This window comes from Lontra canadensis, unplaced genomic scaffold (assembly GCF_010015895.1).
Source record: "Lontra canadensis isolate GAN:19392208 unplaced genomic scaffold, GSC_riverotter_1.0 scaffold26, whole genome shotgun sequence".
In the NCBI taxonomy this organism is placed as follows: Eukaryota; Metazoa; Chordata; class Mammalia; order Carnivora; family Mustelidae; genus Lontra; species Lontra canadensis.
The window spans coordinates 10,703,882-10,729,960 of NW_022631020.1; the positions used below are offsets into that span (position 1 = coordinate 10,703,882).

Genomic DNA, 26,079 nt, shown 5'->3' on the forward strand with positions numbered 1-26,079 from the left:
ATACCTATAAACAGTATACAAATTATATAAATCATATAAAAATAAAAGCAAGAGTATAAGGGGCACAGGATTTAGAAAAGAAAGAGCAATGTCTGAGAAATGAATAAGGAGGACATGGGGAAGGAACACAAAAATTGTTAAGTTCTAATTTATTTTAATTGTTCTAATATTCAGATATATGTTACTTTTTTAACTATAAACAATTAATAGATAGATGATTGATAAATTGCATGAAATAAGATGAATGTAAATAGGATTAATTCCATTCTGTGAACTTAAAATCCATCAAAAGTAAAAGTGAAAAAAGGAAAAAATTAATTAATTAGATTTTAGCTGAATGAGTTTCCATGAGTCTACTGCCTGAATGTCATAACTGGAATTTAACCCTTCCTGAATTAATTAGCATACAGTGATACATAAGCTCCTGGTTATGACACAGATTGCTAATACGTTCTATGGTGTCGAATTTGCCTAATTTTTAATTTTTTTTATAGGATTACCTAGTGGGTCTCCAAGTTCCTGGGAAGATAGTGCAATCTTAATATCAACAACAGATACTGTCTGAAATGTGTCAGGCCAAAGGACTGGTCAATGATAAAAACAGAAAAAAAAGAAAAGGAGAGAGAGAGAGTCAGAAAAGGAAATAATTCTAGTATTATTCATGTAGTGTAATGAGATGTATGATCTCTTTGGTCCTAGAGACAGAATATTCTACTGAAGAGATAGATGTGTCAGATTATCAGAAGCTATTATCATTAAAAACCTCCTTATTTCAGATTTCATGTCTACCAAGCAATTCTTGAAAAATATTTCAGCTTCTAATGCAAATCCATCTCAAGAATGCAAGTATATTAATCAGGACAGAAGTATGTAGTATTTCTTACTGCGAAATAATAAATTGACATTTGAACTTTGATATCAGCCTCTAAGAGCCCTGGTTAAGTCAGTCTACCTCTGATAAACAGATTCAGGTCCAGTGTGTAGGCAAAAAGCTGATTTCTTCCTCAAGTCTCCATACTGGGTTGAGGACATTTTGCCAGAGTAAAGCTGACTTGTGATGTCTCTTGGTCGACAGCCAACTCACTTCTCCCGATGACACTCTGACTTCCCCTGCTCTTCCTATTCACACTTCAACAGGTTCTACTTGATTGAAGTACCCCCTCAAGCCAGCACAAATGGAGATAACTCTCTTAATTAGAGTTCTCAGTATGTGACTGAAGATCTTCTGTGAAGACACCAATCACAACCTGCAAAGAAAAAGGAAATCAGGTAATGCCTGCTTTGCACTCCCGACTTCCTCTCAGTCTACTCTTTCCTTCTGTCTTCTTTCATCTTGCCTGTCTGGAGACTAATTTCAAATTCGGGCCTGGCTTCACCTCAAACTTGATGAAAGCAGTCATAGCAAATCACATGCGAAAGAGTAAGGATTGCACTTTTCAATTGCAGCCCCAACATTTGACAGCCCTTGAATTAGGGGAGAATTTTTGTGAGTTAGGTACTCATTTTGTTACTACTGGAAAATTAAGGCTTTTCCAAATGTATGAACAATTCTTCAACACTTTGAGTGAATTGGCAAAGCTACTCAGCTAGTTTGTAACAAATATCCTGACATACAAGGAAAAATAATACATTGTAAAAGTTGATTCAATAAAGTATTTTTAAGGATGAAAATATACATAAATTGACATATTTCTTTTTGGGTCCATATAAACTGGTTTACTGAAAAATATTACTAGTCCATGATGTGAACATGGCATAAACATTTACAGTAATACATATTTCTAATTTTACAAAGTAATTTGTGTATGTGTGTGTAAATTTTATATATATTCAATTAGCTGAGGAGGAACAAGGTAATGCTATGCCTTCTTGTTTCAGCTTTCATACCATTCACAGACGTCCCTTTCATGGTGTATTTAGTGGCATGTTTTACACATTTTTGTGATTGTTGTTAGTGATTTTGCTGCTTAACGGGCACCTATGCTTAGGGCTGAAGTGTTGTTTAACTTCTTTCTCTAAGCTTCAGAAAACCATGATGTGTATTATGGGGAAAATATGTGTGTTAGATAAACTTCATTTAGGCTTGGATTATAGTGGTATTGGCCATGAGTTTGATGTTAACGAGCCAAAAGTGGCATGTGTGTGTGTGTGTGTGTGTGTGTGTGTGTGTGTTGCAACAGCAATACACATAAAACAAGCTTATTTACTGATTGATTGACAGTTATTGTGACCAGAGGTTCCCAGGAAGTTAGAGTTAGGGTTAGAAGCAATCATTTAGTATTCACTTATTCAGCATTTGCAGAAACTTTATAGAACATTAACTATCATGAATAATGAGCGTCAACTCTGCACACACATACACATGGCTCACCATGAGTGTGTGTGTATAAACTTAAAAGTTAAGTAATACTTATTATAATTGGAGGGATTTTAATCATATTAAAATGCTTTGTTGTCATCTACCTAAGTACTTTGTAGTCTATCTTCTGAATAAATTTAGTATTTATTTAGATGAATTACCCAATTAGCAACATATTATTTCACTGATACAAATTAGGGTAAAAAATATAGTAATATTATGTGCAAATGTAAACCACTTGTTTTAGAGATTGTCTTTATGGCCAGCTTTGCTGTAGGCCTATCCTGCTCACTGTCCTGCTCACCAAGACTCTGCCCCTTTTTAGCTTTGTCAATCTCCTCTCCTGAACAAACCTGATTCTGGGGAAAAAAGAGGATCTGATTCAAGAAAGACCAGAAGAAACTGATAATTAGAATTCAACTAAATCACGTGGACCATGAAGCATAAAATTAAGTGTTTGAATCTGCTGGTGTCTCTAGAATCTACTTAAGTTTAGAGACATACCAGGTATGACCAAGCTTATTACAATCTTTTTTTTTGGATTAAGGATAAATTTATTTTAAATATTTATATTAAACCACAACTGCACAACATTCTAATGTTTGCAGAGTTATGTTCTTTGAGTAGAAGTCCCTGACTTAAATAATTACTGTATTCCATCAGGAAATTTGGCTTTGCACCAAACTTCTTTAAATGAATAATTGTCTCGACAAAATCTGGGTCTTACACCATGTGGTATTTAAATTCTAATAAAACTGTTTCTGAATTTCTCATTTAAAACTTTGATTTAGAAGAAACCAGATATTTACTTTTTTGATAGTTCATGATTTAAGGAAATGTAAAATAAATACGTAATTATGAGAAAGTTGTTGGGAACTTCCTTTTTTCACAAAAGGTAAGTAATTTAGACTATTGCAGTTATACTATCTCAAAATGAAATGGCAAGAGAGAGGCATCCCCTACTTACACCACAATATTGATGTTTGCAGTAAACTAAATAAGGAAAAGATGTATAATTACAGAATTTAATCATTACTTGGTTTTCTCAGATGTTTCACTTTGAATGAAGTGTGACAATATAATTGATGAGAATCTTTCTCTTGTTCATGTATCCATCTTACTCATTATGAAAACGTAATTGTGTGTAGTGGAAAGAAAATAAATATGGGTTGATGCCAATATTTAGATAAGGGCTTAATACACGGACATGTTACCTATAGGCAAGTTATTTCAACTCTGATTTGACATTCTTATTTGTATGTTGTGGCAGATAGAGGTAGCTGTTTCACATTATGCGCTGGTCTTTCATTCACTTAATATTTTCATCTGACAATAGAAGAGCCAGAACATATACATATTTTAAGTCTCTTCTTTTAAGATAAGTCATCTTATGAGTAAGTCCAGGCTCATAAGACACAAGTGGAGTAATATATTCCAGCTTAAGTTGTAAAAGAGTTCCAGCAAGCATACTTTTCTTATCCATACCTTTCTATTTATTGCTGCCTGGACTTTGAAATTAGGGTCTATAACAGATGCTAAATTGTGTTTTCAGATTCCACTTTCTAGGAGTTCTCCAATCTTCTAGGAAAAATGTTTAGGAGGCCAAGTTATGTAATTGTGGCATAATCAATGAAGTGTATGCCTATGGAGCTGTGATTTGATAAATTGATAACTAGCATTGTACAATTACATGAAATATGTTGTCCTTAAAATTTACAATGGAGTGTATCGTTAAAATATCTCTCCATATACAAGAACTTTCTTTTAAATTTTAACATTGCCTTTGCCTAAATTCTCAGTGATCACATAGGTGTCATTAGGTGGAGGAAGTCCTGTTGAATTAGTGATTATACATCATAAAAATAAATTGATAAAGCTTAGAACTCATTAAGTTTATATTTTTTAATTAATCATTTAGCCCCAGATCCATAAATAAGAGTTGTTATTAATAATAGAATATTGTTTTGTTATTCCTGTGATAAATTTGGCAAGAAATTTATAGTACCACAATAGAATGTAATGCATTAAATTAGAAAAATAGCATGCCTGCATGGCTCAGTCTATTAGGCAGATGCCTTTAGCTCAGGTCATGATCCCAAGATTCTGGGAATAGGTCCCACATTAGGCTCCCTGCTCAGTGGAGAGCCTGCTTCTCCCTCTCCCTCTGCCTGTCGCTCTGCCTACTTGTACTCTCTCTCTGTCAAGTAAATAAATAAAATCTTTTAAAAAATAATAAATAGGGGCACCTGGGTGGCTCGGTGGATTAAGGCTTCTGCCTTTGGCTCAGGTCGTGATCCCAGGACCCCGAGATTGAGCCCTGCATCGGCATAGGGACTCTCTGCTCAGCAGGGAGCCTGCTTCCCTTCCTCTCTGTTCCTCTCTCTCTGACTACTTGTGATCCCTCTCTGTCAAATAAATAAATAAAATCTTTAATAATAATAATAATAAATGAGTAAATTAGAAAAACATATGTATAATTCAAGAAAACTAAAGAGTTATAAATATACATAAATATGTAATTGTGTCTATCTCACACTCAATATGACAATAAATATTATTGTTGTAAATTTAGAAAATGCTATTTCTCCATGGAATACATTATTCGAGACTCAAACTGATATTTTGAATCTCTTTATATGGTATAGAGATACTTACACTAAGAATTTTGATATGTATAAGCTCAATAAGGATGTACCAGTATTCTGTTACTATAATTAAGTAGGAGAAAATTGAGACATATTACTAATAATAACAATCCATCTTTATCATTAAGTATATATTTTAAATTATTTTGTGAGGCATTACGAAATGGATCTAGGTATTTGTATCAAAAAGTAGGACAGGGGCGCCTGGGTGGCTCAGTGGGTTGAGCCTCTGCCTTCGGCTCAGGTTATGATCTCAGGGTCCTGGGATCAAGCCCCGCATCAGTGTCTCTGCTCAGCGGAGAGCCTGCTTCCCCCTCTCTCTCTGTCTGCCTCTCTGCCTACTTGTGATCTCTATCTGTCAAATAAATGAATAAAATCTTAAAAAAAATAAAAGTAGGACATATGGGGGCACCTGGGTGGCTTAGTGGGTTAAACTTCTGCCTTCGGCTCAGGTCATGGTCTCAGGGGCCTGGGATTGAGTCCCACATTGGGCTCTCTGCTCAGCAGGGAGCCTGCTTCCCCCTCTCTTTCTCTCTGCCTGCCTCTTTGCCTACTTGTGATCTCTCTCTCTGACAAATAAATAAATAAAAGCTTTTTTTAAAAAAGTAGGACATATGAATCAACAACCTCACTTGGCTTCACAATTAATAAAATATATACATCTTCTTAAATTTGAGTCACTATTTTATTTATAAAGGATTATACAAATTATGTACACATTCAAGTAAATTTATTACTTTTTTTTTCAAAATTATAAGCTACCTGCTGATGCTCTTTAAGCATGGAGCTGGGAATTTGATAGCACTATTGCAACCATATGACATGGTATGCAGAGCATTCATTTTCTTCTCAAATGAATGCTTTTCTGTGTACTTCATGAAGCTAGACATGCATAAAAGCCTGAGGAAATAATTGGTTAGATTCACTTACATGCTTCAGCAGAGTGAGTCAAGGAAAGGCAAGTTTCCATATCTCTCTGAAGTTTGCTGGGAGACCACATATATGTACACATGAGCACATGCTCAAAAAGAATAAAAAGGCCAGCTCAAAATGAGATGAAAGTAGCCAGAAATAAGGTATTTTTGTCTAAAGTTTGCTAAAAGTCACTCTTTATATGAATATTTTAAAGAGTTGAGACTTAATCACTTAAAATTAAACTATTAATAACCTTTCCCTTGACATGGAAGCAGATCACTTTATCTTTATTTTTTTTAAGATTGTATTTATTTATTTGATAGACAGAGATCAAGGTAGGCAGAGAGGCAGGCAGAGAGGGAGGGTGAAGCAGGCTCACTGCTGAGCAAAGAGCCAGATGTGGGGATCCATCCCAGGACCCTGAGATCCCAGGACCCTGAGATAACTACCTGAGATGAAGGCAGAGGCTTAACCCACTGAGCCACCCAGGTACCCCTAGCTCACCTAGTCCTTAAGTATCTCTTGATTTGCCCTATTTTTGATACAATAACCACACAAAATTTTTAAAAAATGGAGATTCCTTAGGGAAAAGAGTGCTCTAAATAAGCAAGCAATACTTCTAACATAGTTGGAATGAAAGTTTCAGTGTTCGCATATTATTTATGTGTAATAAAATTATCAATTATGTATTTTCAAATTAAATATAAAATGATATTTTAAAATTATTATATAAATATTCAGGAAGATTTTTATTACATCTAAAAATAAAGTGAATAAATGAAAATATTTAGTAAAGAAGTAATGATGTAAAAATTAATTGGCTGTTTTTAATCCAGAGCCTTTGCAAAATGCCTGAGATATAATGCAAGAGAGACAAATTTTATGAAAGAACCACTAATTTGTCCAGACAAGAAAAGGAAGGCACTAAATGGAGATATTGTTGTGATAATAATAACTCCATGTTTTTAGCATGAGAAAAAATATGTTTAGATTAAAAGGGAGCTTCTGAAAAAAAGTCAGCCTCCACTTGATTGTTGCACAGAAACACTGCAGTATTAACAACGAGGCTTTCCTTATTGCAGACTGATGTACTCAAATGACAAGAATTTGCTTCGATGTTTCTTAAAAGGGCAGTAGTGGAGAGAAGAGAGATGTCCCACCCTACACTGAGTGAAAGCTCTCAGAATCAACAATTAATCAATTAAATGAAAACAAAATAATCAGGGACCTGGGGTGGCTCAGTTGGTTAAGTGTCTGCCTTTGGCTCAGATCATGATCCCAGAGTCCTGGGATGGAGAGCCTCACGTGTGTCTGGCTCCCTGCTCAGCAGGGAGTCTTCTTCTCCCTCTCCCTGTGTTCCTGCTCATGCTCTCTCACTCACTCACTTTCTCTCAAATAAGTACATGAAATCTTAAAAAGAAAAAAGTAAAGAAAAGAAGTCAGTTCTTCTGCAACATGATGAACCAGCTAAGTATTTAAGTATTTCTAGTAATTCACTCATTATTCCCCACACTGAAATTCACTTTTGAAAAACTAAACCCCTATACACGTGCACCCCAATGTTTATAACAGCCTTATCCACAATAGCCAATCTATGGAAAGAGCCTAGATGTCCATTAACAGGTGAACGGATAAATAAAATGTGATTTTTATATATATATATATATATATATACATATATATATATATATATACATACATACACACACATACACACACACATATATGTATATGTATATATATGTATATATATGTGTGTGTGTATGTATATATATATATACATAAATATAAATAAAATGTGATTTTATATATATATATATATATATATATATATATATATAATATCAGCCATTGAAAAAAGTGAAATCTTGCAATCTGCAATGACATGGATAGAACTACAGGGTATTGGGCTAAGCAAAATAAGTCAATCAGAGAAAGACAATTATCATCATCTCCCTGATATGAGGAATTTGAGAAAGAAGACAGAGGATCATAGGGGAAGAGAGGGAAAAATGGAAAAAGACAAAACCAGAGAGGCAGACAAACCATAAGAGTCTCTTAATCTCAGGAAACAAACTGAGGGCTGTTGGAGGGGAGGTGGGGGTAGGAGGGATGGAGTGGCTGGGTGATAGACATTGGGGAGGGTATGTGCTGTGGTGAGTGCTGTGAATTGTGTAAGACTGATGAATCACAGACCTGTACCCCTGAAACAATAATACATTATATGTTAATAAAAGAAAAAGAAAGAAAAGAAAAACTAACACCCCAGATGAAGACCATAAAATAAGGACAGGCAGAGCAACAAGACCACACATTCATTGGTGCTTACACCAAAGAGTGCTAGAAAGAAACCACCCAAAAGACCCAAACTACCTGGATTTCCTGTTACTTTTATCTCTACTCTACATGAAGCAGTGAGCTTACCACCTAATAAAACAAAATTAGAGATTAACATATAAATTTTTTACCTCCTAAGTGGCAGGCATGAGATCATTTGGACAATCCATTTTCTGTAAACTCTATTATGAAATAAATTCCTGGAAAACCAGAGGATCTCTTTTTATAGAAGGGGCACCTGGTATCTCATTTGTCTGAGTGTCAGACTCTTGGCTCTGGTCATGATCTTGGGGTCCTAAGTCCAAGCCCTACATCAGAATCTGTGCTCTGCACAGAGTCTGCTCATCCCACTACCTCTGCTCCTCCCCCTGCTCACACTCTTTCACTCTATCTGCCTCTCTCTCTCTCTCAAGTAAATAAGTAAATTAAAATCTTAAAAAAATAAAAACATAGAAGACTTTCTGGTTTATTAATTTAAATGGTAAAGACAGTTATAAACAATTAATATAAATGTTCATGATTATAAATGAGTCACTCTAATCAAAAATAGAAAATTCTTGTAAAAAGTACCAATTTGTATTCCATATAAGACCTAAATGGATAATACATATATCTGAGTGGAAAAACATAAGATTGAAAATAATCTCTTTTTTATTGAGATATAATTGACATATAACCTTATATTAGTTTCAGGTCTACAACACTGATTCAGTATTTATACATATTGTGAGGACCTCACCCCAATAAGTCTAGTTAACATTCATCACCATGGTTACAATTTTTTTTTCTCATGATGAGAACTTTTAAGATTTACTCTCAGCAATTTTCAAATATCCAATATAGTATTACTAACTGTAGTCACCATGCTATACTTTACATCCCCTCTGGCAACCACTAATCTGTTCTCTATATCTGTAAGCTTTTTTTTCCCCTCTCTTTCTTTCTGATGTCACATATAAGTCAGGTATTTGTCTTTCTCTGTATGATTTATTTCACTTAACATATGCCCTCAAGTTTCATCTATGTTGTCATAAATGGCAAGAGTTCATTCTTGTTTATGACAAGATAATATTTTATGTGTATATATGTACATATATATACAATATATAGTATTTTATACATATATGTGTGTGTATACACATACATACATACATACATATCATATTTTCTTTATATATTCATCCACCAGTGGACACATAGGCTTTTACCATATCTTGTGGATAATGTTGCAATGAACATGAGAGTGTCTATATCATTTCAAGTTAGTGTTTTGTTTTCCTTTGGATAAATACCAGAAGTGGGATTGTTGGGTTACATGGTAGTTCTGTTCTTAATTTTTTTTAGGAAACTCCATACAGTTGCACTATTTTACAGCATAGCAGTTTTTTTCACATTGTAGCTAAAATTTATCTTGTTTTTTTCTTTGATAAGAACCATCCCAATGTGTATGAGGAGCTATTTCACTGCAATTTTAATTTGCATTTCCCTAATGATTAATGATATTGAGCATCTTTTTATGTATATGTTGGCCAATATATGTCTTCTTTAAATAAATGTCTATTTAAAATCTTTGCCCATTTTTAATTGAGGAATACAATATATGTGTCTTGTATATATTTTTTCCCATTCCATAGAGTGCTTTTTTATTCTCTTGATTATTTCCTTTGCTGTGCAGAAGATATTTAGTTTGCTATAGTTCCAGTTGTCTATTTTTATTTTTAGTAATGACTATTGAAAGGTGAATAGATAAAGAAAATGTGATATTTACAAACAATGGCTATCATTCAGTCTTTGGAAAGAAGAATATCCTACTACATGTGATAACATGTACAAACCTCAAGGATATTATGCAATGTGAAATAAACCAGTCACAGAACAAAAACTGTATTTTGATTCCACGTTTATGACACATCTAAAATAGTGAGAATTATAGAAGCAGAGAGGCAAATAATGGTTGTCAGGAGCTGGGAATAGGGTAAATGGGAGTTTCTATTCAACATACAGAATGTTTCAGCTCTGCAAAATGACTAATAATCTAAAGATCTACTGTACAACATTGTGCATATAGTTAACAGCACTGTATTATGCATTAAAAAAAATAAGTAGTGTCATTCATGTTGAGTGTTTTTACCACGACTGAAAGAAAAATATACAAAAGAGGCAGGAGGAATCTTTTGGATGTGATGGATATATTTATTACCACAATTGTGGAGTAAGTTTATAGCTGTATATATATGTCAAAACTTATGAAATTGCATAATTTAAATATTGGTGTTTTTATATTAATTATACCACAATAAAGCTGTTAAAAATGAATTTTATTTGATATGTGAATAAGCACAGTGTTATTTCAGTGGAAGAGTGTGTTCATCACTGTGGTACATGTGATATATTTAGTAAAGGTCATATGTATAAAAATTTTTTTGAAGTGCTAGAATTTTGTTTTTTCAGGTAATTGTTTCAGGGAATTAATGTGTTCACTACACTGTGCAATGTGTAATACCCTAAGTGAAAACACATGTGCAAACAAATAATAAATGGAATCTACTGTATTAATGAAGTAAAGAACACAATGCCATCATCATATCAGCTAATGTAGCAACAACAAAACTTAAGAGTCATTCATGATAAATGCTCAGAGAAATGAGGATACAGGAGAAATTCCTCAACTTGAAAAAAAAAATCATCTACAAAAAAATGTATAGCTAGCATTATACAATGTGGTAAAAGTCTAAATGCTTCTCCACTAAGATCAGGAACAAGGTAAGGATGTCCACTCCCACCACTCTTATTCAACATAGTGCTGGAAATTAAGCCAGTGCAGTAAATCAAGAAAAATTGATAAGAAATTCAGACTGGAAAATAAATAAAACTGTCTGTATTCAACAGATGACATCACATCTACATGAAAACGTTCATGGAATCTCAAGACAAACAAACTAAACCAAGCAAATGAGTGAAAACTTTGAGAATCAATCTGTGAATTTAAAAAGTCCCAGATATCTCATACAGAGATAAATTGTATTTCTCTTTTAGTATGAACATGTGGACCTTGACTTTTAAAATTTAATACCATTTATAATATCTAAAAATATGAAATATATACAATTCTAACAAAAAATGTACAGACCTATATGGCAAAAACACCACAGTGCTGATGAAATAAATCAAAAAGGATCTAAATGAATAAAGAGGTATTCTATATTCATAGATTGGAGAGTTCAATATAGTATAGATGTCAATTGGATATACAGCTTCAGTGAGATTCCTAACCAAACCCCAGCACAAATACTTGTGGATATAGACAAGATTGTTTTAAAATTTAAGTGGAAAGAGAAAAGAATTGGAATAAAAAATTTTTTTTTGAAAAAGAAAAATGAGACCTAGGAATCATTATATCAAATTTCAAGATTTTTCATATAGTGTGATTGGTTGAAGGGTAGAACTATTAAAACAATGGAGCAAAAAAAAAAAAAAAAAAAAAGAGTTTAGAGATATATACCCCATTGATTTTTAGCAAAGATGCAAAGGCAGTTTAATGCAGGAAAAACAGCCTTTTCAACAACTGTAGTGAAAAAAGTGGACATTCATTGGCTAAAAAAATCATTTGAAAGAAGTTTCTCGTGTTATACAAAAATTAACTCAAAATCAATCGTGGATTGAAGAGTAAAACTCAAAACACTTTACAACTTAGGAAAAAATTGGGGAAGAAAATCTTCAGGATCTAGGGGTAAAACAAAGTTCTTATACTGGATGGTTAAAAAAAATCTGTAAGAGAAAAAAATACATATATAAAATGGACTTATTTAAAATGAAAAATCTTCATGAAAGACACTATTAAGAGGATGAAAGAAAAATTATAGAGTGGGAGAAATTATTTGCAAGCAACATATTTGAAGGACAAGTCTTTAGAATATATAAAGAACTCTCAAAACAAAATATTATAAAAACAAATAATTCCTTTAGAATATGGGTAAAAAGCATGAAGAAAAATTTAGAGATTAGAAAAACATGAAAAAATATTCAACATTTTTGATCACAAAGGAAATATAAAACTATGATGAGATATCATTACACAACTATTAGAATGACTAAAATAGAGAAATTACGACAACATGTAATGCTGACAAGAATGTGGGGAAACTAGAACACATATAAATTGTTAGTGGGAATACAAAACATTAAAATCATCAAATAAGATGGGCAGGCAGTTACTTAAAAAACTAATCATAACAACCAAATGACCCAACAATTGCACTCTTAGACATTTATCCCAGAGAAATTCATACAAAAATTCATATTCATACAAAAATCTATACCTAGCATTCATAGAAGTTTTATTTATTAACAGCTAAGTATGTAAAAGTTAATTTTTAAAAATGGAAACAACTGACCTATCTTTCCATTGGTTAAGTTGACCATTAAACCAATAAACTGTTAGACACTTATACCAGGAAATAGTACTCAGCAATAAAGGAGAGAGAACAATTGATACATGCAATGAATGATCTGGATAAATCTCCAGAGAATAATAATAATCTAGTTATAATAATAATAAAATGTTTTCCTTATTTGAAGATAAAATTACTCATATAGCCTGTATTGCAATGTGTCCATTAAATTAAGATTTATAAGAAATGGTTCCAGTATTTGGTGACACAGCACAGCTCCCTCTTAATCAATTTCATGAGTCAAGTAATATTGTGTAAACTTTTGAATGATTAACCACCTGTTTTTTTTTCACTTTTTTTTAAGATTTTATTAATTTATTTGAGAGAGAGAGAACGAGAGAGAGAGAAAGAGAGAGCACATGAGAAGGGGAGGGTCAGAAGGAGAAGCATACTCCCTGCTGAGTAGAGAGCTTGATGTGGGACTCCATCCCAGGACTCCAGTTTCATGACCTGAGCCAAAGGCAGTCACTTAACCCCTGTTTTTAAAAGAAGTTTCCATATTTAGGACTTTTTTTTCAGTTTTTTGAAGCATAAATATGTCTACCTTTTTTCAATATCTAAGAGTGCAGGCCCAGAAGTACATAGAGCTGTTTTCTTTTCTTTCTTTTTTTTTAAAATTATGTTCAGTTAGCTGTAGTGTTCAATGATTCATTAGTAGCGTATAACACCCAGTGCTCACCTTAGTGAGCCCTCCTTAGTGCCCTCCTTAGTACCCATCACCTTGTTATGCCCTCCCCCTCCTCCCCTCTGAAACCTTCAGTCTGTTTCCCAGGGTCCATAGTCTCTCATGGTTCATCTCCCTCTCTGATTTCTTCCCTTTCAGATTTCCCTTCTTTCCACTATGGTCCTCTGAACTATTGCTTATGTCCCACATATGAGTGAATCCATATGGTAATTGTCTTTCTCTGCTTGACTTACTTCACTTAGCATAATCACCTCCAGTTCCATCCAGGTCAATGCAAATGGTGAGTATTCATCCACTCTGATGGCTGAATAATATTTCAAACCATGTATGTACCACATCTTCTTTATTACATTCATCTGTTGGAGGGCATCTCAGCTCCTCCACATTTTGGTTATTGCAGACACTGCTGCTATGGACATTGGGTTGAAAATGCCCCTTCTTTTCACTACATCTATATCTTTGGAGTATATACCTAGTAGTGCAATTGCTGGGTGATAGGTTAGTTTTATTTTTAACATCTTGAGGAACCTCCATACCGAGAATGACATTATAGATTAAGGGCTGATATCAAAGATGTATAAAGAACTTCTCAAACTCAACACTTACAAAACAGCCCAGCCAAAAAATGGGCAGAAGACATCAACAGACACTTCTCCAAAGAAGATGTACAAATGGTTAACAGACCTATGAAAAAACGTTCAACATCAATAGCCATTAGGGAAACACAAACCAAAATCACAATGAGATACCACTTTATGCCAGTTAGAATGGCAAAAGTTAATAAAACAGGAAACAACAAATGTTAGTGAGATGTGGAGAAAGGGGAACCCTCTTATACTGTTGGGAATGCAAACTGGCACAGCCACTCTGGAAAATAGGATAGAGCTGTTTTCAAATATAAGTTCCATATCTCATGAGCTCTGTATTTTAAAGCAAGTTATTTAACTTCCTAAAGATTCATGTCTTCATATACAAAATGGACTAAAACAGCAGTAACCTCATAGGATTGTAAATCTGGAATATCTTAACACTTCTATAAATTGTGTGCATTGTTAATATTTTGTTAGAGAAATTACATTAATTTCTTATATAGAAACTCAAAGTAATTTGAAAGTTTACCAGTTACTTATTATTGGGATAAACATTAGTCATTTAAAATTTTGTCTTGAAAATGTAGTAATTGGACAATTTTATATAGAAATTCCTCAGCTAAAATATTTTTTAAAGCAGAATATGACTGGTCAGTTGGTTAAACTAGTTTACATTTTGTGTAAAAATGGATTACCTGCCAAACCAAATGGATCACCAGGCAATTTTCTTTGCTTAATTTCAGTGTGTTCTCTTTCAGATGGCTCCTCCAATGAGCTGTCTTGTCCTACTTGCAAAATCAATCCTATAGTTCAATCAGAATCACTTTAAATGTTCAAGAAGACTGCACTCTGTCATTTAAAGACCCAAATAGTACAAAATTGAGATAAAGTCTAACTTGTGGTTTTCTCTTATTTTTTACTGTACCTGAAAAGTTCATTCATTCGTTGTTCATGCATTTGGACCTAAACTACAAAACAACACTTTGCCATATTCAAATGCTTTAGCAATGAATTAACCAGCTATAATTAAGCTTACATATAACACATCCAAATAATTATATATAAATTATACAGTTATAGATACATATAATTATATATGTAATACACAATATAAAAATGCATATTGTGCAAGTCAGACAGATTTGTACAGGATGAAAAGTATACAGGATATAGATTGTGACTTTCCATTCAACTATTCACTTCCTTTTTTTTTTTTAAGATTTATTTATTTATTTGACACAGAGAGAGAAAAAGAGACAGTGAGAGAGGGAATATAAGCAGGAGGGGTGGGAGAGGGAGCAAGCTTCCTGCTGAGCAGGAAAAAAAGTTAAAAAAAAATAAAAGGGTGCCTGGGTGGCTTGGTCATTGGGCGCATCTACCTTTGGTTCAGGTCGTGATCCCAGGATCCTGGTGTTGGGCCCCACATAGGACAATTCCCTTCCTTAAATAACCACAGAATAATATACTTTCTTGTGTTATCTTTACAAAACAGTTAAAAATGTTATGTACACAAATGTATAATATATATAATCATATACACATGCAAATACACATATAAAATTATTTTACTTAAACATCACAAAATACATGTATAAACACACATACTTACTATGTCTGATTCACTTAAGTTATTTGCATCTCTTTCTATGTATCTCTTATCTATATCTATTAGCATTTGGTCATTTGTCATGGATGCATCATATTAACATGAATTATTTATAATAATTTGTTTGATGCTCCCCTCAATAGACATTAACAATATTTACAAGAATTTTTATTGTTCACAATTTCAACTAATGCTTGAGTTCTTTCTTATTCATAAATATACATAAAATAATTATCTTTTTTCAATCAAATCAGATTAAGTATTTTTGTACATTTGTAAAAGTAAAATGCAAACTTGTAAGATTATTTAAAAATAATGAACTTGTAACTAACAAACAATTACCAATATGTATTTTATAAAAAAATGTTATCGACCTGTATAGACACAGCTCTATGCTGATCTTTAGCATCTATTGGCTACTTCGAGGGTAATATGGATTAGTAATTTATAGTATACTATTTAATGTTTAAAACTCCTCCCCAAAAACACCTGTCCCAGTTTGTTTATATTGTTTAGAGAGGTTTACATGGTGGCTTACCCTGGTTTAACCAGATACACATCTTGGTTTGCCTACATGCACCAGTAGAGCATAAAAAATTTCCAGAAACTTTTCCTGAGGCTCTCCAAAAACCAAGATTCCTTGTATATATCTTGGTGACTTACAATACAGATATGAAGTACATCCTCTATAACTAAGAACATTCCTCAAAGCTCCTGTTCTTGAATGTGGTTTCTTTCTCCTGTTGTACCATATCCTTTCTCTGCATTAAAACTAAAACCTTATGTGAGCAAAATATGTACAGTATTGTGAATTCTTTTAATTATTCAGACCTGTGAAATAGTTGTGTGTGTGTGTATATGTAAGTTATAGTTGATATATATATCTAACAATATGCATGTATATATCATTATATGATCAGACAATGAACATTATTAGAACAGAGACCACAGTGGAGGCTTTCAAGCTGATTCATAGAGTAAGTCTTGGTTTGCTTTGGTGATTGAAATAATTAAAATTTTATTTTTTAAAGATTATTTATTTGAGGAGGGGGAGAAAGGGGGGGAGAGAGAGAGAGGGAATGAGTACACTTTGGGGGAGAGGCAGAGGGAGAGAATCCTTAGGCAGACTCTACACTGACCAGAGAACCAGGGTCCTGAGATGAAGACCTGTGTCAAAATCAAGAGTCCTCAGATTAACTAATTGAGCCACCCAGGAACCCCTGTATTTGAACATTTTGAAGAATACAATTACCATTCATTTCACCATATCTTGTCATTTTTGTAATTTTAGTGCTATCTTGAATTACTTCTAATATATCAATAAGCATTTGGTAGTTGTGTTTTTAAATTATTTTCAATACACTTGAATGCCTATATAATCTTTTCCCATTTATTGGTTCCTTATTTTTATATAATCTTTTTATATTATTCTGCAAACATCTGCTGATTTAAAAAGATAAATTTCTGTATTGGTTTCTTCAGGTATCTCTTTCTTAACAGTTTTTGACTAAAAATAGAAGCTGGTGAATGAGTTTTGCATATGTAGATGGCTTCACTTTAAAGGATACAGGCAAGGGGTATGCTATAGGAAATAGAGCCCTTTCATCTACTAGAATACCCTCATTTTGGGAAACTTCTCAAAACTGCTCTCATAGAATATTTATATCTGGAAAAACTGGCATTCTGGAGGATCTGAAAGCAAGACAGATTTCGTTTCTCCTTTTATTGTTGTAGTAGATTGCCAATGGCTATGGTCACCCTACTTCTTGTATTCATTGCCTTGGGTAATCCTCTTGGGCTTTAAGTCTAGTCTCAGTCATGTGAGTTGTTCCAGTCAATAGGAATTGTGACCCAAGCAGAGATCTGAAATGTTTGTACATTGGGATTTACCCCCCTTCTTACTGCCAACATGTAAATAAACTTGAGTTAGCCTCTTGGATGGCTGGGAATGCCTTTAGAGAGTGGGAAATGACCATCCCCAAAGTCCCAAGAATAACCATAATTATAGTCATCTCAGTTGATTTCTGGATATGTGAGTGAGGCCATTCCAGACCATCTAGCTCTACCCACTGGGCCTGACAAAAATAATCTCCCAGCCAAACCAATGCATTATGAAAAATAAATAAATAAATAAATAAATATTTTCTTTTGTTTTGAGCCACTGCATTTTAAGATGATTCATTTTAGATAGCAAAATCTGATACATGTAGATATTTCTTAAATCTGGACTATTGATATAAGTTTTTAGGAAATAATTTTTTGGAAGTGCAGACATTTTATGGAAGCACCTGTAAGGATTATTAATTTCCTAACACATTCAGTTGTTAAAAGCACAAACATGATTTTTACTTTTAATGTAGCCTATATAACAAATGAACAACACAGTGATAATCTTTTAGGCATGAACATTTTCCAAAACCAGAAAATAGTTGTTCCTCTTACACCCTTGTGTTTGATTTTCTTTGTCCTAGTCAAGAATGCCTAGAGCTACATTGCTATAATCTTTGTGGAACAAGTTACTTCTATAGCATTTGTGTAAAAATAACATAAAAAAAAAAAAACTAACATCAATTCTCATTAGTTAACTCTGCTTTTCTTTTATACCAGTGCTTGTTTATAAAACCATGTTCATAATAATAATCAAGGTTTCATATCTGCCAATGTATGTTACTTTCTTAATGCTAAATTTTCTTCAATATGTTCAAAAACCACCATCTGTTTATTACAATTTTTGATAAAATGGATTGGAATCGACACAATTTTCCAAAAAAAACAACTGGTAGGTGACAAATAAAAGTCCACACTGCTATTAATATTTTTAATGACCGCCAACTAGAAAGAATTTTTAAAAATCATATGATATAGATGAGTTAAGATGGAAAGCAAAAATTCCCTGCCCTGATACTCCCACATCCGTCCCTCTGACTAAAGGCAACAATTGAATCATTTCTGTTTTGGGGTTCCAATTAGTTCTCAGGTGTTAACCTGGCTTAATCTTTCTGACACTCTATATTGCAGAGAAGAAGAGTTCAAGAACTGACTAGTATAGTGACTTCATGATTAGGGCTTTAATTCTGGAGTCTGTTTTCAGTCCCAGTGTTGACCCTTTCCAAGCTTTTACCATGTCTGGAAAATCTCCAGTATTCTGCCTGGAGAACTGACTCCCACTTTCACAGCAGTCTGATATGGAATCTATTTTGGAAAAATGCTTTCTTTTCTCATTTTCATTTGTGAACTTACTTCCAATGGCTTTATACTTTAAAAAAAATATGTTAGTATCTTTCATCCTCTTATACCTCTCCCTCAGTAATCTCAGCTTTTGTAAGTTTATTCTCTTTTGCATCATTTTATTTTCATTCTAATAAGATCTCTTGAGAGCGTAGGGAGCAAGATACACATGCCTATTTAGCCATATGCTGGTGAATCAAATAAATATGCACCAAGTACTGATGTTGGAAAAGCTCCACAGTGATGTTGGTAAATATTTCCTGCCTTTCAGAAAAATTAATTATAAAATTTGCCAGAATCTGTACTGTTATTTTCAGTATAGATTTTATTATTATTTGTTGTTATTTTCAGCTCTATTTGAAATACAATATTTGTATGATTAAACTGAGATCTCTGACCTGAAATTGCCCAATCTTTTTCTCCATGTACTTAGTAAAAACAAATTGACAATAATAACAAAAGATTAACTAATTAACAACAACATTAAGGCTTTTTTTTTCCCCAAAGGGTAACAATATTGGATATGACTAATGAATTTGATGAGGTCAATTCATACATTTCATGACGTTTTGTACAAGAGATCATGTCTGATGACTTGTTTGCAAACTGTAGATACAGAAAAGTGAATTAGACATACCATATCATTGGGTTAGTTGTATTCCGTTATGCTGCAAATCTATTAATTATAATCTTAAAAACATGTACTATTCATTTTGAGCATACTGCAATTCATCTTTTTTGCATGTGAGTACTGTGTCCTTTTCTTCCTGCCATTGATTGTTTGTTTGTTTTATCAACTGCATCATGCTTAACTGACCATTATTGCTCTAAGTTTTCTAGTTAAGGGACAAACTCCATATTTATTTTCAAATATTGTAATAATATTTACTTTTATTGATTTTGATCTTCATAAATTATCATCCAATATTAGCTGGGTAGATGGTAAGTAGATTGCATTTTTTTTCTTATTTATTTTTAAGAAGAAAGTATAGAACAGACTTTAATTGTATTCTTTCCTTCTGAATGCTTTCTTTTTCTACTGCTTTGTGATTCATGATGATATTTTTTTGATTCTAACTCCTCCCCATTAGATCTTATCTCATTTTATATTTTCCCTTTTGTTGGATATCAGAATAAAATAAATTAACAAAATTCTGGAAAATTAGCATAATAAATCCTTTAACTTCCCAGTGTCAAAAATGTCTTAAGTTTAAAAATCAAAATGTGATTTAGGAGAGCAATACAATGTTGTTTCATATTTTTTTAAAATAAACGATCAAGTTCTACAGGACATTTTCCCTCAGGAATACACATCTAACATTATAACATATTAATATTTCCATGATACTTCCCTGAATTTTATGTTTGGTAGGTGAATAATTAGCAGCTAGTTTATAAAGTTGGGAAAACACCAAGACTCACTAAAATTATCCTGTAAATGTGCCCACAGAACTTTCTTAAGATATTTTTAAAGAATGTTCCCAAACTGTCTGGATTGCTTATAGTCTAATATTTGAAATTTATTACTTCAATTTATGAAGTAAGCAACTGCTGAATAATAGCTAGGATTTATACACAATTCCTGGACTGAGAAATGTGAAGACATTTTCTAATTTAAATATCTTCCTTTTCTGAAGGAGATACCACATGTATACTACTTGTGTATTGCTTAGACACCTCATATATTTAGGCTCAGTCAGATTGCCCGCTAATACAGTGAGGTAGAAACTAAAATTTGTGTCAGCTACCTCACATTTCATGTTTAACCTGTTTTTTGATCACTTCTATTTTTTGACTTATTAGTAACGTTTCATGCTTCCAATTCTTCTGAGTTTATTTTTTAGTCTGACTACTTGTGTTATCTCAGTGTCACTCATGTATGTATGTATGTGTATACATATATATGTGTGTGTATATGTGTGTATATGTATGTGTGTGTATGTGTGTATATATATGTATATGTGTATGTATGTGTGTGTACATACACCATATACATATATATATATATGGTGTTGTTAGTCACCATACAATACATCATTAGTTTTTGATGTAGTGTTCCAAGATTCATCATTTATGTATAGCACCCATTGCTCCATGCAATACATACCCTCCTTAATAACCACCACCAGGCTCATCATCCTCCATTCTCCCTCCCCTCTAAAATCCTCAGTTTGTTTCTCAGAGTCCACAGTCTCTCATGATTCGTCTCCCGCCCTCCCCCCTTCATTTTCCCTTTCCTTCTCCTATTGCCCTCCATGTTTTTCCTTATGTTCCACAAGTAATTGAAACCATATGATAATTGGCTTTCTCTGCTTGACTTAATTCACTCAGCATAATCTCCTCCAGTTCCATCTATGTTGATGCAAAAGTTGGGTATTCATCTTTTCTGATGGCTGAGAGTAATATTCCATTGTATATATGAACTACATCTTCTTTATCCATTCCTCTGTTGAAGGGCATCTTGGCTCTTTCTGCAGTTTGGTTATTGTGGACATTGCTGCTGTGAGGATTGGGGTTCATATGGCCCTTCTTTTCACTACATCTGTATGTTTGGGGTAAATACCCAGTAGTGCAGTTGCCAGGTGATAGGGTAGCTCTATTTTTAATTTTTAAAGGGATTTCCACACTGTTTTCCAAAGTGACTGTACCAACTTGCATTCCCACCAATATTGTAAGGGGGTTCCCCTTTCTGCACATCCTCCCCAACATTTGTTGTTTCTTGACTTGTTGATTTTTGCCATTCTAACTGGTGTAAGGTAGTATCTCAATGTGGTTTTGATTTGAATTTATGGATGAAAGACCTCAATATGAGACAGGAATCCATCAAAATCCTAGAGAACTTAGGCAGTACCCTCTTCGACATCGGCCACAACAACTTCTTTCAAGACAGGTCTCCAAAGGCAAGAGAAACAAAAGTGAAAATCAACTTTTGGGACTTCATCAAGATAAGAAGCTTCTGCACAGCAAAGGAAGCAGTCAACAAAACAAAGAGGCAACCCACAGAATGGGAGAAGATATTCGCAAATGACACTACAGCCAAAGGGCTGATATCCAAGATCTATAAAGAATTTCTCACACATATATTTTTAAAAGTGATGCTTTAATGAGGAAATAATGTGGTTTTATTTCTTTTTTAAGATTTTTATTTATTTATTTATTTATTTGACAGAGATCACAAGTAGGCAGAGAGGCAGGCAGAGAGAGAGATGGGAAGCAGACGCCCTAGTGAGCAGAAAGCCCAACGTGAATCTCGATCCCAGGACCCTGAGATCAGAACCTGAGCCAAAGGCAGAGGCTTTAACCCACTGAGCCACCCAGGCACCCCAGCAAATGTGGCTTTATATTAGAAAAGTAAAATCACTATCACTATCATTATCACAAGTTAATATGTCTATTTTTAATTTCTAGTGCTGTCTGTCATTGAAATTCAAGAAGGTAGAAGGCCTGAGAGTTTGAATAAGAGTAACTTATTCAATACTGATTATATTGACAATATTCCTTGTAATTTTTGTAGATTCAATTAGATAAAATACAAGACTGACTATTTAGAAGTTGAAAATCTCTGAATTTATCATAATTGTTCTCCAGTAAGTTTATCTGAAATTGTCTATAAGAATCATATTGCAGAACTTTGTCTAAGATGTATAAAATAATCACAAGGGATTCCTAACCATAATGAAGAATGGGGGATATTTTGAGAAGGAGGAAAATGATTTCAGTTTTTAACATGGTAAATCCATTGTGTTTATAGATCTTGAATTATTCTCTATATAGGTCTGGGATTACCCTGCTAAAAATTCCCCAGTATATCATTTTGATGTTTAATATTGTGTTAACTTTTTAATATACCACATGAATAACAGACACTGTAGTGTAGAGATTTCTAAAATGTTCATTCTACGAGTGCATGTGTAGAGAAGGTTGTCATTTTAATTTTCATCTAACATAATAAGAGAAAAAAGGAAAACTTACACAATAGAATACAGTGTAGTGTAGGTATCTGTATCATGGAGGAGAGAAATTCTCACTATCTTAAGCTATCTTTTGGGCAGCATCAGCTATATTTTCTTGACATTCCTGGTGTCATTAACAAAGTTTATGAAATGTTTATATTGTTAATGGATGCCAAAAACATGGTCTATTATATTTCTCTTACTGCCCAATATTAAACTGATATAAACTAGGATGATCTTGTAAAACTAACATCATACATCACTTAACATTTCAGGGAAATACTGTTGTGTACCATCTTAAAAGTAACAAGATAATTCTTACTCCTTTGCATAGTTAGATGGATGACTACACCTTGAGGATATAATGTCTTAATGTTCCTAGCAACTTTGCTTATGAAAAATGGCTGCACTCACTAGATAAACACCATCATGCTGATACAGGAAAGCAAAAATCAATTTATAAAACAAAGTGGTATAACCATTTTCCATATATATATATATATATATATATATATATATATGAACTGACCATGTGTCAATTTGTTTTTACCCTGTAACAGAAAACATGGTAAGTCCTATACTCAAATCTGGAAAAGCTATCATTAAGTGCAGACAGCATAGTTCTGCTAGTATATTAAAAAAAAGTTATTCTATCAAATGGACATTAATTTACCTGATGGGAGTATGTGTATATTAATTGAGATGGACATGTGAATCTGTCACATGTTTGTGACATAGTAGTCAACCCTAAATTTAGTAGTCAAACCCTAAAAAACAGGGTAGTCAAACCCTAAAAAAAAACATAGTAGTCAAAACCCTAAAAAAACAGGCTTCAAGTATTGAAAAGAACAATCAATTTTTTTTTTTTTTTTTTTTTGACAGATAGATATCAAGGGTGCGGAGAGGGGGAGGGGGAGAGACAGGAGGAGGAGGCAGGCAGAGAGAGACAGGAGGAGGAGGCAGGCTCCCTGCTGAGCAGAGAGCCCTTTTTTTTTTTTTTTATTTGACAACAATCAATATTTTTAAATCTTTTCTTTGCCTTAAATAGTTATTAGTGTACCCTTTTAAATTAGTGTAGGTATAGCACATGGAGATATACACCAAATAGTCTCACCTACTATATTGCACTGAAAAATCATATGGGATTTTTAAGTTAGCACTATTTCCAGAAGTGGACAAATAATGAATTGCCATGGAATGTTTAATGACCAAATAATTCTGCAACTCTTTTGATTAGTCAACAGAAAATACAAATTTGTCTATTTATTTATTTGGCTCCCACTTGTTTTTTTTTTCTTTTTTAAGAATTTTAGATCATTAAGAAAAAGGTCCATTATATGTTCCTTTTCTTAATAACTTTATATACAGTTCAGACTCAGTCTAATTTTGCAAATTCAATCAAAACAATTCATAATTAAAACTTCATCTTCATTTAAGACTTTAAAGTTCCTGGGGTTCACTGTTTTATGATGATATCACTATACTAAACACAGTATATATGAACTATATATATATATTCCATTGTATATATGAACTACATCTTCTTTATCCATTCCTCTGTTGAAGGGCATCTTGGCTCTTTCTGCAGTTTGGTTATTGTGAACATTGCTGCTGTGAGGATTGGGGTTCATATGGCCCTTCTTTTCACTACATCTGTATGTTTGGGGTAAATATATATATTTACCACAGTATATTTTTTGCTTCACAAGAGGTAGGACCAGAAGTGATATTTGATAAAGAGCCAAGAATAATTTATATTGTTAGGTCAAGAATATCATGAAAAATATATATTTTCATTAGCCTTCATGTATAAGGCTAATCTACAAATGGCATAAAATACTTCTATGTAGGCATTATTTTTTTCTTCAGTAATCATCAATTCTATTGAACTGAGCCTATGATTCAGAAGCCATTTTGATTATAGTACATCAACAAGTATTTGATTTTCTCTTTAGGTTGATCAAACACAGGTACAATGAATATGTTAATTTTGTTCTCATTATTGCTAGATTTTTATCTGCCTATATCTCAATAATCCTAAGAAACTCTGCGTGTGTGTATTTTATTATATTATAGACCACTTTTCAGAAATAACTTGCTTAAATTGTCTCAATTATGACTGTATCACAATTACAGTGTCTTACTTATATAGTATATGTAAAATGTGGCATGGAGGTGATTGTTTTTGTGTATTCTATCAAAATTTCTAAAATAATACTGGTATCTTAAAAAGCAAAAACAAACAACCAAAAAAAAACTTCTGAGTACAACCAAAGCAATTTTACAAATTATCATTTATTTTTGGTGTTTCTTTTCTTAGCTTTTTTGTTATATTGGAAGAAAATACAAATATTTCATTTCCATATCTGCAAAAGAGTTCTCAATGTTTCACATAATATTACATGGCAGTTATAATTATGACACACATACCTAAAACAAAATTAGGGTGATAGTTGATTTCTACCTATTAGTAAAATTTATATTTGCAGCTTTCTTACTCTGGGCTTGGCATATATTACCATTCAGACTTAGAATATTATTTTCCCTAATTTTTCAAGACTTTCCAGAGGAAAATGATATAGGAAGAAGATAACAGTATTCCAAAGATTTCCATACCTTAACCCTCAGAAAAGGTAAATACATACATTCATGACAAAAGAGACTGTGGAGATATGATAAAGGTTAAAGACCTGAATATAGTTCTCCTGGATTATTCAGGTGACCCATTTTAATCATGTGATTCTTAATGATGGAGAATGAAGACAGAAGGGTAGATCACACAGATACAATGTGAAAAGACATCAAATTACCATCTCTGGCTCTGAAAATAGAGGAAGAAGAAGTCCATGAGTCAGGGAATGTGGGAGACCTGTAGACTCCAGAAAACTTGGACCTACAACTGCAAGAAACTGAATTCTCCCAGTAACTTGAATGAGCAAGGAAATGGATTCTCCTAATACATTTTAGAAGGGCATGAAGATGCGTCCACACCTTGATGTTAGCCAAGGGAGGTCTGTGTCAAACTTGGAGATAGAGAACTATAATGTAATAAATTTGCTTTAAGACAACAAATTTGTGGTAATTTGCTCTGTGAGCAATAGAACGCTAATAGAACAAGTGGGTGATGACATATAATAATCTAAATTAAAGAGAATCTTGAGGTGTCTTGGTAGCTCAGTCAGTTAACTGTCTGACTCTTGATTTTGGCTCATTATCTTAGGGTCATGAGAGTGAGCCCTATGTTGGGCTCTGTGTTAAGCATGGAACCTGCTTAAGATTGTCTTTCCTTCTCCCTCTGCCCCTCTCCTCA

At 33.2% G+C, this 26,079-nt stretch overlaps 1 long non-coding RNA gene across 1 annotated transcript; it reads right to left on the reverse strand.

Moving 5' to 3' along the window:
• Nucleotides 1-647: 647 nt before the first annotated feature.
• On the reverse strand, nucleotides 648-25,450 carry LOC116871541. Its single transcript, XR_004383422.1, has 3 exons — nucleotides 25,415-25,450; nucleotides 14,678-14,831; nucleotides 648-1,247 (listed from the first exon to the last, which is right to left on the reverse strand). It is a non-coding gene; the product is annotated as an uncharacterized LOC116871541 (long non-coding RNA).
• Nucleotides 25,451-26,079: the final 629 nt, after the last annotated feature.